This window comes from Gymnoscopelus braueri, assembly GCF_963280865.1.
Source record: "Gymnoscopelus braueri genome assembly, chromosome: 6".
NCBI lineage: Eukaryota > Metazoa > Chordata > Actinopteri > Myctophiformes > Myctophidae > Gymnoscopelus > Gymnoscopelus braueri.
In genome coordinates, this window is record NC_137607.1 from 1,746,711 (window position 1) to 1,759,068 (window position 12,358).

The 12,358-nt window shown below is 43.4% G+C and overlaps 1 protein-coding gene across 1 annotated transcript in view; it reads left to right on the forward strand.

The window, feature by feature from the left end:
• Positions 1 to 5,595: 5,595 nt before the first annotated feature.
• Positions 5,596 to 12,358, forward strand: part of LOC308086394 (uncharacterized protein) — a gene marked incomplete at its 3' end in the record, with an annotated part of 60,585 nt that continues 53,822 nt past the window's right edge. The window contains exons 1-2 of the mRNA XM_080429914.1: positions 5,596 to 5,643; positions 9,875 to 9,922. The remainder of the gene's footprint in view (positions 5,644 to 9,874; positions 9,923 to 12,358) is intronic.

Consider the following 12,358-nt stretch of genomic DNA (forward strand, 5'->3'; position numbering starts at 1 on the left):
GTAAAATCAATGTTAATTTAACTCTGAGAGCTCCATTTGGTTCCTAACTACCATTTAGCTGGGGATCCCCTGGAACTCCCTCAAGGACCCCTGGGGGTCCCCGGACCCCACTTTGAGAACCAATGATTTAGGGTTACAGTAGCCATGGATGAAAATAGTGTGTATATTGTTATAGAGCCCTGAGCTCTGTAACAATTTATGATCCACTGATAGAGATCAGGGGTCTTCAGTGTTTCTCATTCCAAGGACCCCTTAGCTGATAGAGAGATGAAACAGGGACCCCTTAGCTGAGAGAGAGATGAAACAGGGACCCCCTAGCTGAGAGAGAGATGAAGCAGGGACCCCTTAGCTGAGAGAAAGATGCAGGGACCCCTTAGCTGAGCGAGAGATGAAACAGGGACCCCTTAGCTGAGAGAGAGATGAAACAGGGACCCCTTAGCTGATAGAGAGATGAAGCAGGGACCCCTTAGCTGAGAGAGAGATGAAGCAGGGACCCCTTAGCTGAGAGAAAGATGCAGGGACCCCTTAGCTGAGCGAGAGATGAAACAGGGACCCCTTAGCTGAGAGAGAGATGAAACAGGGACCCCTTAGCTGATAGAGAGATGAAGCAGGGACCCCTTAGCTGAGAGAGAGATGAAGCAGGGACCCCTTAGCTGAGAGAGAGATGAAACAGGGACCCCTTAGCTGAGAGAGAGATGAAGCAGGGACCCCTTAGCTGAGAGAGAGATGAAGCAGGGACCCTTAGCTGAGAGACAGATGAAGCAGGGACCCCTTAGCTGATAGAGAGATGAAGCAGGGACTTCTTACTGAGAGAGAAATGAAGCAGGGACCCCTTAGCTGACAGAGAGATGAAGCAGGGACCCCTTACTGAGAGACAGATTAAGCAGGGACCCCTTAGCTGACAGAGAGGTGAAGCAGGGACCCCTTACTGACAGAGAGGTGAAGCAGGGACCCCTTACTGACAGAGAGACGAAGCAGGGACCCCTTACTGAGAGAGAGATGAAGCAGGGACCCCTTAGCTGACAGAGAAATTAAGCAGGGACCCCTTAGCTGAGAGAGAGAGATGAAGCAGGGACCCCTTAGCTGAGAGAGAGATGAAGCAGGGACCCCTTAGCTGAGAGAGAGATGAAGCAGGGACCCCTTAGCTGAGAGAGAGATGAAGCAGGGACCCCTTAGCTGAGAGAGAGATGAAGCAGGGACCCCTTAGCTGAGAGAGAGATGAAGCAGGGACCCCTTAGCTGAGAGAGAGATGAAGCAGGGAACCCTTAGCTGAGAGAGAGAGATGAAGCAGGGACCCCTTAGCTGAGAGACAGATGAAGCAGGGACCCCTTAGCTGAGAGACAGATGAAGCAGGGACCCCTTAGCTGAGAGACAGATGAAGCAGGGACCCCTTAGCTGAGAGACAGATGAAGCAGGGACCCCTTAGCTGAGAGACAGATGAAGCAGGGACCCCTTAGCTGACAGAGAGATGAAGCAGGGACTTCTTACTGAGAGAGAGATGAAGCAGGGACCCCTTACTGAGAGAGAGATGAAGCAGGGACCCCTTAGCTGAGAGAGAGATGAAGCAGGGACCCCTTAGCTGAGAGAGAGATGAAGCAGGGACCCCTTAGCTGAGAGAGAGATGAAGCAGGGACCCCTTAGCTGAGAGAGAGATGAAGCAGGGAACCCTTAGCTGAGAGAGAGAGATGAAGCAGGGACCCCTTAGCTGAGAGACAGATGAAGCAGGGACCCCTTAGCTGAGAGACAGATGAAGCAGGGACCCCTTAGCTGAGAGACAGATGAAGCAGGGACCCCTTAGCTGAGAGACAGATGAAGCAGGGACCCCTTAGCTGACAGAGAGATGAAGCAGGGACTTCTTACTGAGAGAGAGATGAAGCAGGGACCCCTTACTGAGAGACAGATGATGCAGGGACCCCTTAGCTGACAGAGAAGGCAGAGTAAGGCTAGGCTTGTGGTGCGAAGACAAGGATTTAACTTTATTTTGTGAGTGTGAGTGTGAGATCTGGTCGATCGACACGGTCACGACTTTTTTCTGTTCTGGCCCCACAGTGGTGGAATGAACTTCCCACTGATGTTAGGACAGCAGAGTCACTGCCCATCTTTCGCCGCAGGCTGAAAACCCACCTCTTCAGGAAACACTACCCATCCTCTTTGCCTGGCCTACTTGTTGTTAACTAGTTGTACGAACTCTTGTTTTATTTTTGTATTGTTTTATTGGATCTTGTTTAGTCTATACACTTATTTGTTTTAGCTCATGCTCATTTGATTTTGCTATTTTGTCTCATCTGTTTAAGAAAGTAGGTAGCTGATATATTGCACTTTTACCTTAGCGCTAGGTATACTCTTGGTTGCTTGTTTTTGCAGGAAATGCACTTCAGACTTCTGGTGATTAGTAGTTTCGTTCCCTACCTATGTTGAATACACTTACTGTAAGTCGCTTTGGATAAAAGCGTCTGCTAAATGACTGTTTGTGTGTGTGTGTGTGTGTGTGTGTGTGTGTGTGTCCTGTACATCACCTGCTTCAACACTGTCTGCAGCAGGACGTTCAGTGATTTGAAACCACTACACACACACACACACACACACACACACACACACACAGGCAGAAAAAAGAACACTTGAAGAATCATGTTTTCATGGAGCTTATTGACAACAGTGGATGTTTATGAATCAAAGTCTGTAGAGGTGCAGTTTGGACATTTCTATCTCATGAAGAGAACTGTGAATGAAATGAATTGTAACTTATAGAGATAATCTCTGAGTTACAGTATTATAGGTCATGAGGTTATTATACAGATTATACAGAGGCTTTTCAGAGGACAGGAGGAGATTACCTGATAAACTAGTTTATTGTTTGTCACGGTAGCTTCCATAGCTGTGGTTTCATTCATGTGAACATGTATTCTATGATGATGAGAAAGTCTTAAGTCATGCGTAGGTGTGATGGATGATGTGTCAGTAGAACAATAGAAACAGATGCGTATCTGATGACAGATTAATGAAGGTATGTACAGCATTTAAAGGAATGCAGAGTCACTAGGTTGATGCCAGGACTCCCTAACCTTTGATCAGAGGTGAATACATTTTTACCCTCTGTGTGTTTTCCCCTGTTTATTGTTTTACTCTTATTTTTATTTGTTTACTGGTTGTACAGTACAGCACTTTGGTTCAACATTAGAGTCGAAAGGTCTAGAGGGGAGACCCCTCTAGAAAATTATGTCAACTGAGAAGAAGAGGCTGAACCTAAGTAAGTAGTAACCGAAAATAATCAGTTGTATTTGTATCAGTCTTACAGGTGTAAAGCAGTATGTGAGTTTAGTTGTGTAGTTTTCCATGAGAAGAGAGAGGATGGTAGAGAGAGAACACAGATATATACTGTATAGGGCTCGGGCAAAAGGCGTGGCTTAGGTTAGGCTGACGTAGGTCCGGTGGCCATCTTGGGTGGGCTCCATAACAACAGCTCGTATTAACAACATTGACAGTTACTCATGACGTATCCTGACTCAACACAACACACCACACATTTTCATGAAAAGATTTGAGAACCACTGGTTTAAATGTATTCTTATTTTTTTGGAAGCAAGCCTAAATAAGCAAGTAGCCTACACTTTATAAATAAGCCACACACAAAAAACGCAACCCGCAGCTACCAATTTTACAAGCAACTTTACAGAAGAAGAAGAAGCCCAAAGTCGCTTATAATAAGCCGACATGGCAACGCTGATGCTCGCCTCGGCGAGACTCCGTCTGAGGAACACAACAGATGTTTATATTTTTGATTTTGTGCTGTCATGCTCGTTTGAGCTTATATGTGTTTGGGAATGTTGTTGAAGGTGATGTTATTTCGTCAGATGCACTTGTTTAGAAATTATCAGGAAGATTACATGTGATTTAATAGGCAGACAGCTTGGCATGAAAGTATGATATTCTGAGGTATTTCTTAAATATAGATTCATGTGTCATAAGGTCAGCAGCATCAGGTGTGTTTTAATGTTCTTATGAGTTACTGTGTAAGAGTTATGTGAGATGGCAATGAGATCAAGAACTATGTTGATCCTTGGGGGGGAGGGGTGGGGGGGGTGTGTGTGTGTGTGTGTGTGTGTGTGTGTGTGTGTGTGTGTGTGTGTGTGTGTGTGTGTGTGTGTGTGTGTGTGTGTGTGTGTGTGTGTGTGTGTGTGTGTGGTCATTAGCTGAGAGAGAGATGAAGCAGGGACCCCTTACTGAGAGACAGATGAAGCAGGGACCCCTTACTGAGAGACAGATGAAGCAGGGACCCCTTACTGAGAGACAGATGATGCAGGGACCCCTTTGCTGAGAGAGAGATGAAACAGGGACCCCTTACTGAGAGACAGATGAAGCAGGGACCCCTTAGCTGAGAGACAGATGAAGCAGGGACCCCTTAGCTGAGAGACAGATGAAGCAGGGACCCCTTAGCTGAGAGACAGATGAAGCAGGGACCCCTTTGCTGAGAGAGAGATGAAGCAGGGACCCCTTTGCTGAGAGAGAGATGAAGCAGGGACCCCTTACTGAGAGACAGATGAAGCAGGGACCCCTTAGCTGAGAGACAGATGAAGCAGGGACCCCTTAGCTGAGAGACAGATGAAGCAGGGACCCCTTACTGAGAGACAGATGAAGCAGGGACCCCTTACTGAGAGACAGATGAAGCAGGGACCCCTTACTGAGAGACAGATGAAGCAGGGACCCCTTAGCTGAGAGACAGATGAGGCAGGGACCCCTTACTGAGAGACAGATGAAGCAGGGACCCCTTAGCTGAGAGACAGATGAAGCAGGGACCCCTTTGCTGAGAGACAGATGAAGCAGGGACCCGTTACTGAGAGACAGATGAAGCAGGGACCCCTTACTGAGAGACAGATGAAGCAGGGACCCCTTACTGAGAGACAGATGAAGCAGGGACCCCTTACTGAGAGACAGATGAAGCAGGGACCCCTTACTGAGAGACAGATGAAGCAGGGACCCCTTACTGACAGAGAGATGAAGCAGGGACCCCTTAGCTGACAGAGAAGGCAGAGAGCAGATTATGTGAATTTCATCTCATATGATGATAGAGCATATAAAAAAATAAAATAAAGAAAATAGCAAAAAAAAAGCAGGATTCCAATTCAAAAATAGCAGAAATAGCAGATCTAGATTGGCTATTTTTGCTACTTTTGTGTGACATAGAATGGCGAAGTACGGCATTAATTTACGAAAAGAGTTAAACTACGGAGATAAGAGGTGTCTGTACAGTATATGTGTTCCTCTGGAGTGAGAGTGGAAATATAATGGTCCTCTACATCATCAAAGTTGCATCACCCCTGTTCCACACCATCCTCTCACACCTAGAGAGACTGTGAGAATGTTGTTCATAGACTTTATTCAGCATTCAACACCATTATCCCCACAAGCTCAAGAGCCTTAAGTTCTCAACCTGATATAAAACAGCATTAAAAGCAGCCACGCACATCCAAATATACAGTGTAACCTGACACCAGACTTACAGGTTAGACCAGAGTGACGTCAGATGTTTTTCAGATGGTATAGTGGAGTTGGAGGAAGTTAAACCACATCCTCACATGAACTCAGTTCATTGTTGAAGGCGGATCAGCTGCATCGTTTCTTTCAACGTCTGTTCTGAACATGAAGGTAAAATGTCTTTACTTTATATCTGCATGTAGATTCAATACGATACTAGTATGAGATAATATCTCCTGACATGTCCTGAGTCACATACATGAAATATTTGTAATAGTATTATATATATTTTGAGTCATTTTATAAATACCTAAACAGTTATATTCTTATACAATTTTCCAATTCTCCATGATGATCTGTACAAGCACAGGTTCAGGTGCTCAGGTGTTTTTTTTATCTGCCAGGATTTTCCAAGATGTGATCTTAATGTTTATGACAGAAAGGGTGGTGTGGTATTAGTGAGGGGTTAGTGTCTTGCTCAGGGACACTTCGCCTTTGGCAGTGACGTCACTGACACATCCTTGGTATTTTAGCAGCGACGTCACAGACTAATCCTTGGTATCTTTATCCCAGCGGCAGCGCTCGCTACACATGTGTTTTTTGTTTGTTTTTTCACGGCTCGTGCTACTCAAACACTAATGGGATTATTATTATTATTATCAACATTCAAGTAGAACTATAACCCAGCTAAAATAATGTGTCATTATAAAAATATATAAATGATATATGACTAACAGTTCACTTCCTTCTGTTGGTACGGATGGCTTCACTTTGCTGCGTTCCGAGTCAGTTGTGTAAAGTAACTAAGTACATTTACTCAAGTACTGTACTTAATTACAATTTTGAGGTACTTTTACTTTACTGGAGTATTTCCAATTGTCTATACTTTTACTTCTACTCCACTACATCTCAGAGGCAAATATAGTACTTTTACTCCACCACAATTATTTGAAAACTTTAGTTACTAGTTACTTTGCAGATATAAATGATTACATTATGAAACATACATTAACCACTTTAGCCCTATTTTATACCTAGGCTATTTGAAAATAGCAGATCTACAAGCTCACAACGCATCGCATTGTGAGCTTGTAGATCTGTGGATTTAAAACATTTTAGTACTTTTACTGTTTGGTACATTTTGATACCAATGCTTTTGTACTTTTACTCAAGTACATTTTTAATTCCGGACTTTTACTTGTAACGAGTACTTCTACATTGTAGTATTGATACTTTTACTTAAGTAAAACATTTGAGTACTTTTCCCACCACTGACCAGAGTACCCATCAACCCCAGACCACCTCCCCATGCGGTCCCGGGTGGGCCTACGGTACGGTGATCTATTCAGGGGAACGGTACGCAGCGTTCACACACCGTAGTTCGCACCCGAGACCATGGTCTGAATCCGCCCTATGTTTCCCAGACATACCACACAACATGTCATTCTCCTGATTACCTTGCAGATCACCAGTGTTTTTAAGGGCAGGTACACACTGTAGGACTTTTAAAGTGGTCGGGGGTCGTCTGATCGTTGAGCATTTCACACTACAGGAGTTTATTTCTTGAAATGGGCTGTCATATATCGTTGTGGTTTTCACCCTATAGATTGATCCCCGACCAGGGATTACACACTGTAGGATAGTTCACTAGGATGCTGTCCAGAGTCAGACCCAATACATACATTTGTTTTTATTCCAAGTCATTTTAATCGACGTCTCCCGTGATAAATCTCCCTCTCCCTCTCTCTCTCTCTCTCGTCAGAAGCAGTCAGTGTTGCCATGTCCGCTTATTATAAGCGACTTTGGGATTGTTTTTCTGTTGCTTGAAAGCAGGGCCGGATACAGAAATTATTAACTGGGGGGGCATTAATAAATGCTGGGGGGGCGGCGAAAAATGTTTGCGTTTTTTTTCCCATTTTTTTCGGCTGTTTGTGTATTACTGCTTCCTATTGTTCTTTTGGGCTTGTTTTCCTAGGCTTCTTTCTCTCGCAATATCTGGCAACACTGCCCATGGAAAATCAAGGCAGAGGATTATTTGAATTGTGCAATGATACATGATGGAATATGATTAAGGATTATTTTGATTATTATGGTAAGCTCACATTTCATATCATGACATAAATGTAACTTTTTTTTTTTTTTTTTAAAGATTGTTTTGGGGGGGCAGTCAGGGCATTTGGGGGGGCATTGCCCCCCCTTGCCCATGCCTAGATCCGGCCCTGACTTGAAAGTGTAGTTGCTTATTTGGTCTTGTTTCCATGTTGTTTGAGCCAGTTGTTCTTAAACATTTTCATGGCAAGGACCCCCAATTTAATATTTGTCCGCAGACCTCCCCCCTTCTGAAGATATGTTGTGCCATAGACCCCCATACAAGATCTGTGTGGATTTGGAAAATATTCCACAATTTTCTCAAGATTTTTCTTTGAAAATAGCTGCGATGCTTGTGAGCTTGTAGATCGGCTATTTTAAAATATGCAATGTATTTGTATATAGGGTGCTGATGTGGCCTGCCCTATAGTCGCTTTTGTTGGGCTTGTTTTCATAGATCTGGTTGCTTATTTCTCTTGCAAAATCTGGCAACGACAAACCAAAAAGGCATGTGAGGCTAGGCAGACACGCTGCTCACGCAGACACACACACACACACACACACACACACACACACACACACACACACACACACACACACACACACACACACACACACACACACACAGCTCACGTTCTCTCTCATTCAGTTTTATAATGTTTAACTTAAAACAGGACTGGACGGTAATATTGCGGGGGAGGGTCTGTTTGTTGCTGTTTGGTCAGGTCCAGTGATCCTCTCCTAGCCACGGTGGCTGCTGTAATGTGCTCTCATTGGCTGTGGCGCTGATCTGCTCGCAGACTTATCTCAGACCCTTTCACATTGTAAGATTTTCAGTCTGGGACACACAGCTGAATATCTAACGAGATAGATATTTGAAAACGGTCGGAAAGCCATCGCAGAGCGGATGATCGCGGCCAGATCGTCTCGCAGAGCCTTTCACACACAGCGAGCATTATCTCGCCGATCAAAGGCCGATCTGCGTCAGATCGGGAGGTTTTGTCGGCGAGCGCCAAAAAAAACGCGGACAGCATAATCGGACCAAATATCCTGCAGTGTGTACCTCCTGCTTTTAGTTGATTTTTTTTTTAAATAAATCTCTGTTATTCATGTCTTCACTGTTTTCCTTGATTCACTGCATTAAGGCCATATCCCAAGCCTCCATACACACACACACACACACACACACACACACACACACACGTAACATAACCTGCACCACACGCCTTCGCGTCCCTGCTCCTCTCCCCCCTCCCCCCCTCCCCCCCTCCCCCCCCTGGGCTCCTTTTTTTTTCGCTCCTCCCACGCTCTGCCCCCCTCTGGGGGCAGAGCGTGAGAGTAGTGCTTTTTTTGCCCGTTCCATTCCATTCCATCCCACCCGCCCCCCCCCCCCACCCAATTCTTGATATGAGGGATCGTTTAGCGCCGTATGTATGGCTGCTGTGGTGTTGTTTTTTTAAGCTGCACTAAAATGAATTTCACCCACTTTTTTACCTTGTAAACCTGTGATGTGACAATAAAACTGATTCTGATTCTGATTTTTGTTTTGGCCATTATTTTAATGCCATTATTTTAAATGATATGTTGTTTTAGCTTTTGCTGCGTTATTGTTAAAGGACGACTTCACCACTTTTCAACATATCTTCATATAATAGGTCCTCACTAATGCTCATGATAAAATGGTAAAAAAAATAATCTAATCAGTCTGTGTCTCAGAGGAGGGCTGTGGACAGTTCAGAAACCCGTCTACCAGTGACATCATCGATGGGGAATCCAAGCTAATAGAAACTGCAGGCTTTGTATTCCTGGAAAGTTGCAATGCAATAATAGATCCCATTGTTCTCGCCTTAATACAAATCTGAATAAAAAAAAAATCTTTTTGGGGGAAGAAATCCTGCCTAACGATGATGTCACTGGTAGACGGGTTTCTGGACTGTCCACAGCCCTCTATGAGACACAGACCAAGTAGAAAAAAATGGTATCATTTTATCATGAGCATTAGTGAGGACCTATTATATGAAGATATGTTGAAAAGTGGTGAAGTCGTACTTACATTTACATCATTAAGAGAACTAAACATCTGTTTGTAGTGTGTGTTTCTTATTTAATGTGGTGAATGTGCACCACCTAGTGGACTCATCGTAAAACTACACCTGATCTCTGATTTGTGACAAACAGCATCCCAATAAAGACAGTGAATTAATTAGTAATATTTTATAACCAGATAAGATTATAACCTGTAAAATGTATCTTTCTTTTTTGTATTATGGTTACTTTAATGATCAATCATTGTAATGTAAATGTGACTCAACAGGTGACAGAGTGAAGGTGTGAGCAGGAGGGAGCTGTGTAGGAGGACTGGGTAAGGAAGACAACATTATTATTACCAGCAGCTCAGATTATGAATTATCATTTACAGTGTATTGTTGAGCAGAAGAGGATTAGTATGTTTATAACAGGGACAGTGAGTGACCACACACCACTACCAAACACATGATTGTGTCAAATTGATACATTGGATATTCATAAATTATTCTGTATTATAAACAGAAAAGCAACAACAGAAGCTCATCTTGTTGATTGATACATGAATAGACTAGTGACAACAATGTGACATAAACCTCCTGGAGGTAGGAGTAAACATATAGTTTTACCTCATCTCTAAGGTCTTTCATACATGAAATGGATTCTTGTATTAAAATATCATGTCTTCCTCACCTCAAAGTAAACGTTGGATTATTTCTTTAAATGACTGGCGCACAGGCAGCGGGCAGTACGAGGTGACATGGGCGATAAAAATATATATTTAATAGTATAACCGAATATCATTTTGAAAATGGTTAGTCAGCCCTGTTTAACTGAATATCCACGCACACCCCTACCTAATTGTATATATTTATAAATAGACTAGGCAGGATTTCAGAAAATGTGCTTATTTAAAGTGCTGAAGGCAAATCGTGTTAATTTATGACACACATGTTTTTTAGGGGTATTAAGGTGTGCTGAATCCAAATCTGCTGTGTGTCAAGCTCAAAAATGTCCGCTAAGCCCTCAAGATGGACCATTTAAAGATGGCGGCCGCCACTATGCTGTAATATATTACAAAGCATCTTTTTGACTAAACAAGGTAGAAACTTATTTTTTTTAATCTATTTTTAAATGGGGAATCCAATTAAATATTTTGATTTGAAATCAATTGTGAGGAAACTGCTTAAAACTCATATATATTGTGAAAATTGTCATTTATTGGTGAATATTGTTCCAACCAACTTTATCCGCTCCAAAGAGAAACGACTGTTCACAATACAATTGTACACACACACACACACACACACACACACACACACACACACACACACACACACACACACACACACACGTTTGGTGGTGTGATGGCAGCTGACTGCTTCACACAATCACCTGAAGAATGTCCTGCAGCACAGAAAGCACATGCTGCTGACATGGCCTTCATCGTATCTAGGACATCTCACGAACCTATGCCATCCTGGACATTTTACAACCAACAGGCAAGCACAGTTAACCCTGAGAAAACTACTGTTGGGTACCTACCTATCATACAGGCTCCTGCATCTGAACTCGATACACTGAACACAGTCGTAAAGCGAGTGATCCATGTTGCCAACAGCAGCATGTTGTTCTGACTGTGGATGAGGCACTGTATTCAAAATTGATGGAGCTGAAGTGGTCAGTAGAGGAATACAAGGAGGTGCTTATACCTTGCCTTGGAGGCCTTCATATTGCCATGAACTTTCTTGGTATAATAGAACGACACATGGCTGATTCTGGCCTGAGTGAGCTATGGGTAGGGTGTGATCTCTTGGGAGCTAATGCTGCACATCATGTCATGGCAGGAAAGGGGTATGCACGTGTATATACTTATCTGGATGAGATTGATGTTACACTGAGAGCCGAACTGTCAGATGTCTGTACATCCATAGATGCCGACCACATTGCACAGATGATCGACAAACTGAATAGCAACAGATTTCAGCAGCCCTTGAAAGATTTTGTTGCAGCTCTTGTAGTTGATGACCCAAATGCTGAGTTCTGGTAGAACTATATGACTATGGTCAGCATCCTACTCTGCTTCATAAGAGCACAACATGATGGATTATGGGATCTCCACCTACTGTATATGCATTCAAACGTATGCTGCCATTCTTCTTCAGGTATGGTCATGTTAACTATGCCAGATGGGGTACTGTATACCTGGCTGAGATGTCAGTTCTTCCACCAGAGGTCCTCCTTGAGTTCCAGGAAGGCAACTTTGTGGTAAAACGCACTGATCGACACTTCAATCAGGTATCAGCGGACCAAAGTACAGAATGGCTAAATGCTACAGGAAAGAAGAGTGGAGGCTTAGTAGGTATTACCAGAATAGCGTCTGCACGGAGTAGATGGACATTGTCATATAATCTGAGGACAAACTAGGAATGACATCAGGCAATGAAGATTCTGATGAAGGCAGAATAGTTGTGTCATTGAAACAGCATGGTGTGTTTCTAGATGGTGGAGACACATTGAAAAACATGATCAACAAGGATGTAGTCACATCTGAGATTCAGGAATCTCTGCTTAATGCAGAAGAACTTGGACAAGCACAAATGAAAGTCTTTGTCGAGAAACGTCTATGTGAGCCTCCAGATAGTGACCAGCACCTGGCTCTGAAATCACCTATTCGAAAAAATAAGGCCAAGACATTTGCCTCTTTATATGAAGTTGAGAAACTTTCCAAGGGCAAGCAAAACACTATCAAAGTGTATAGGAACATACTACA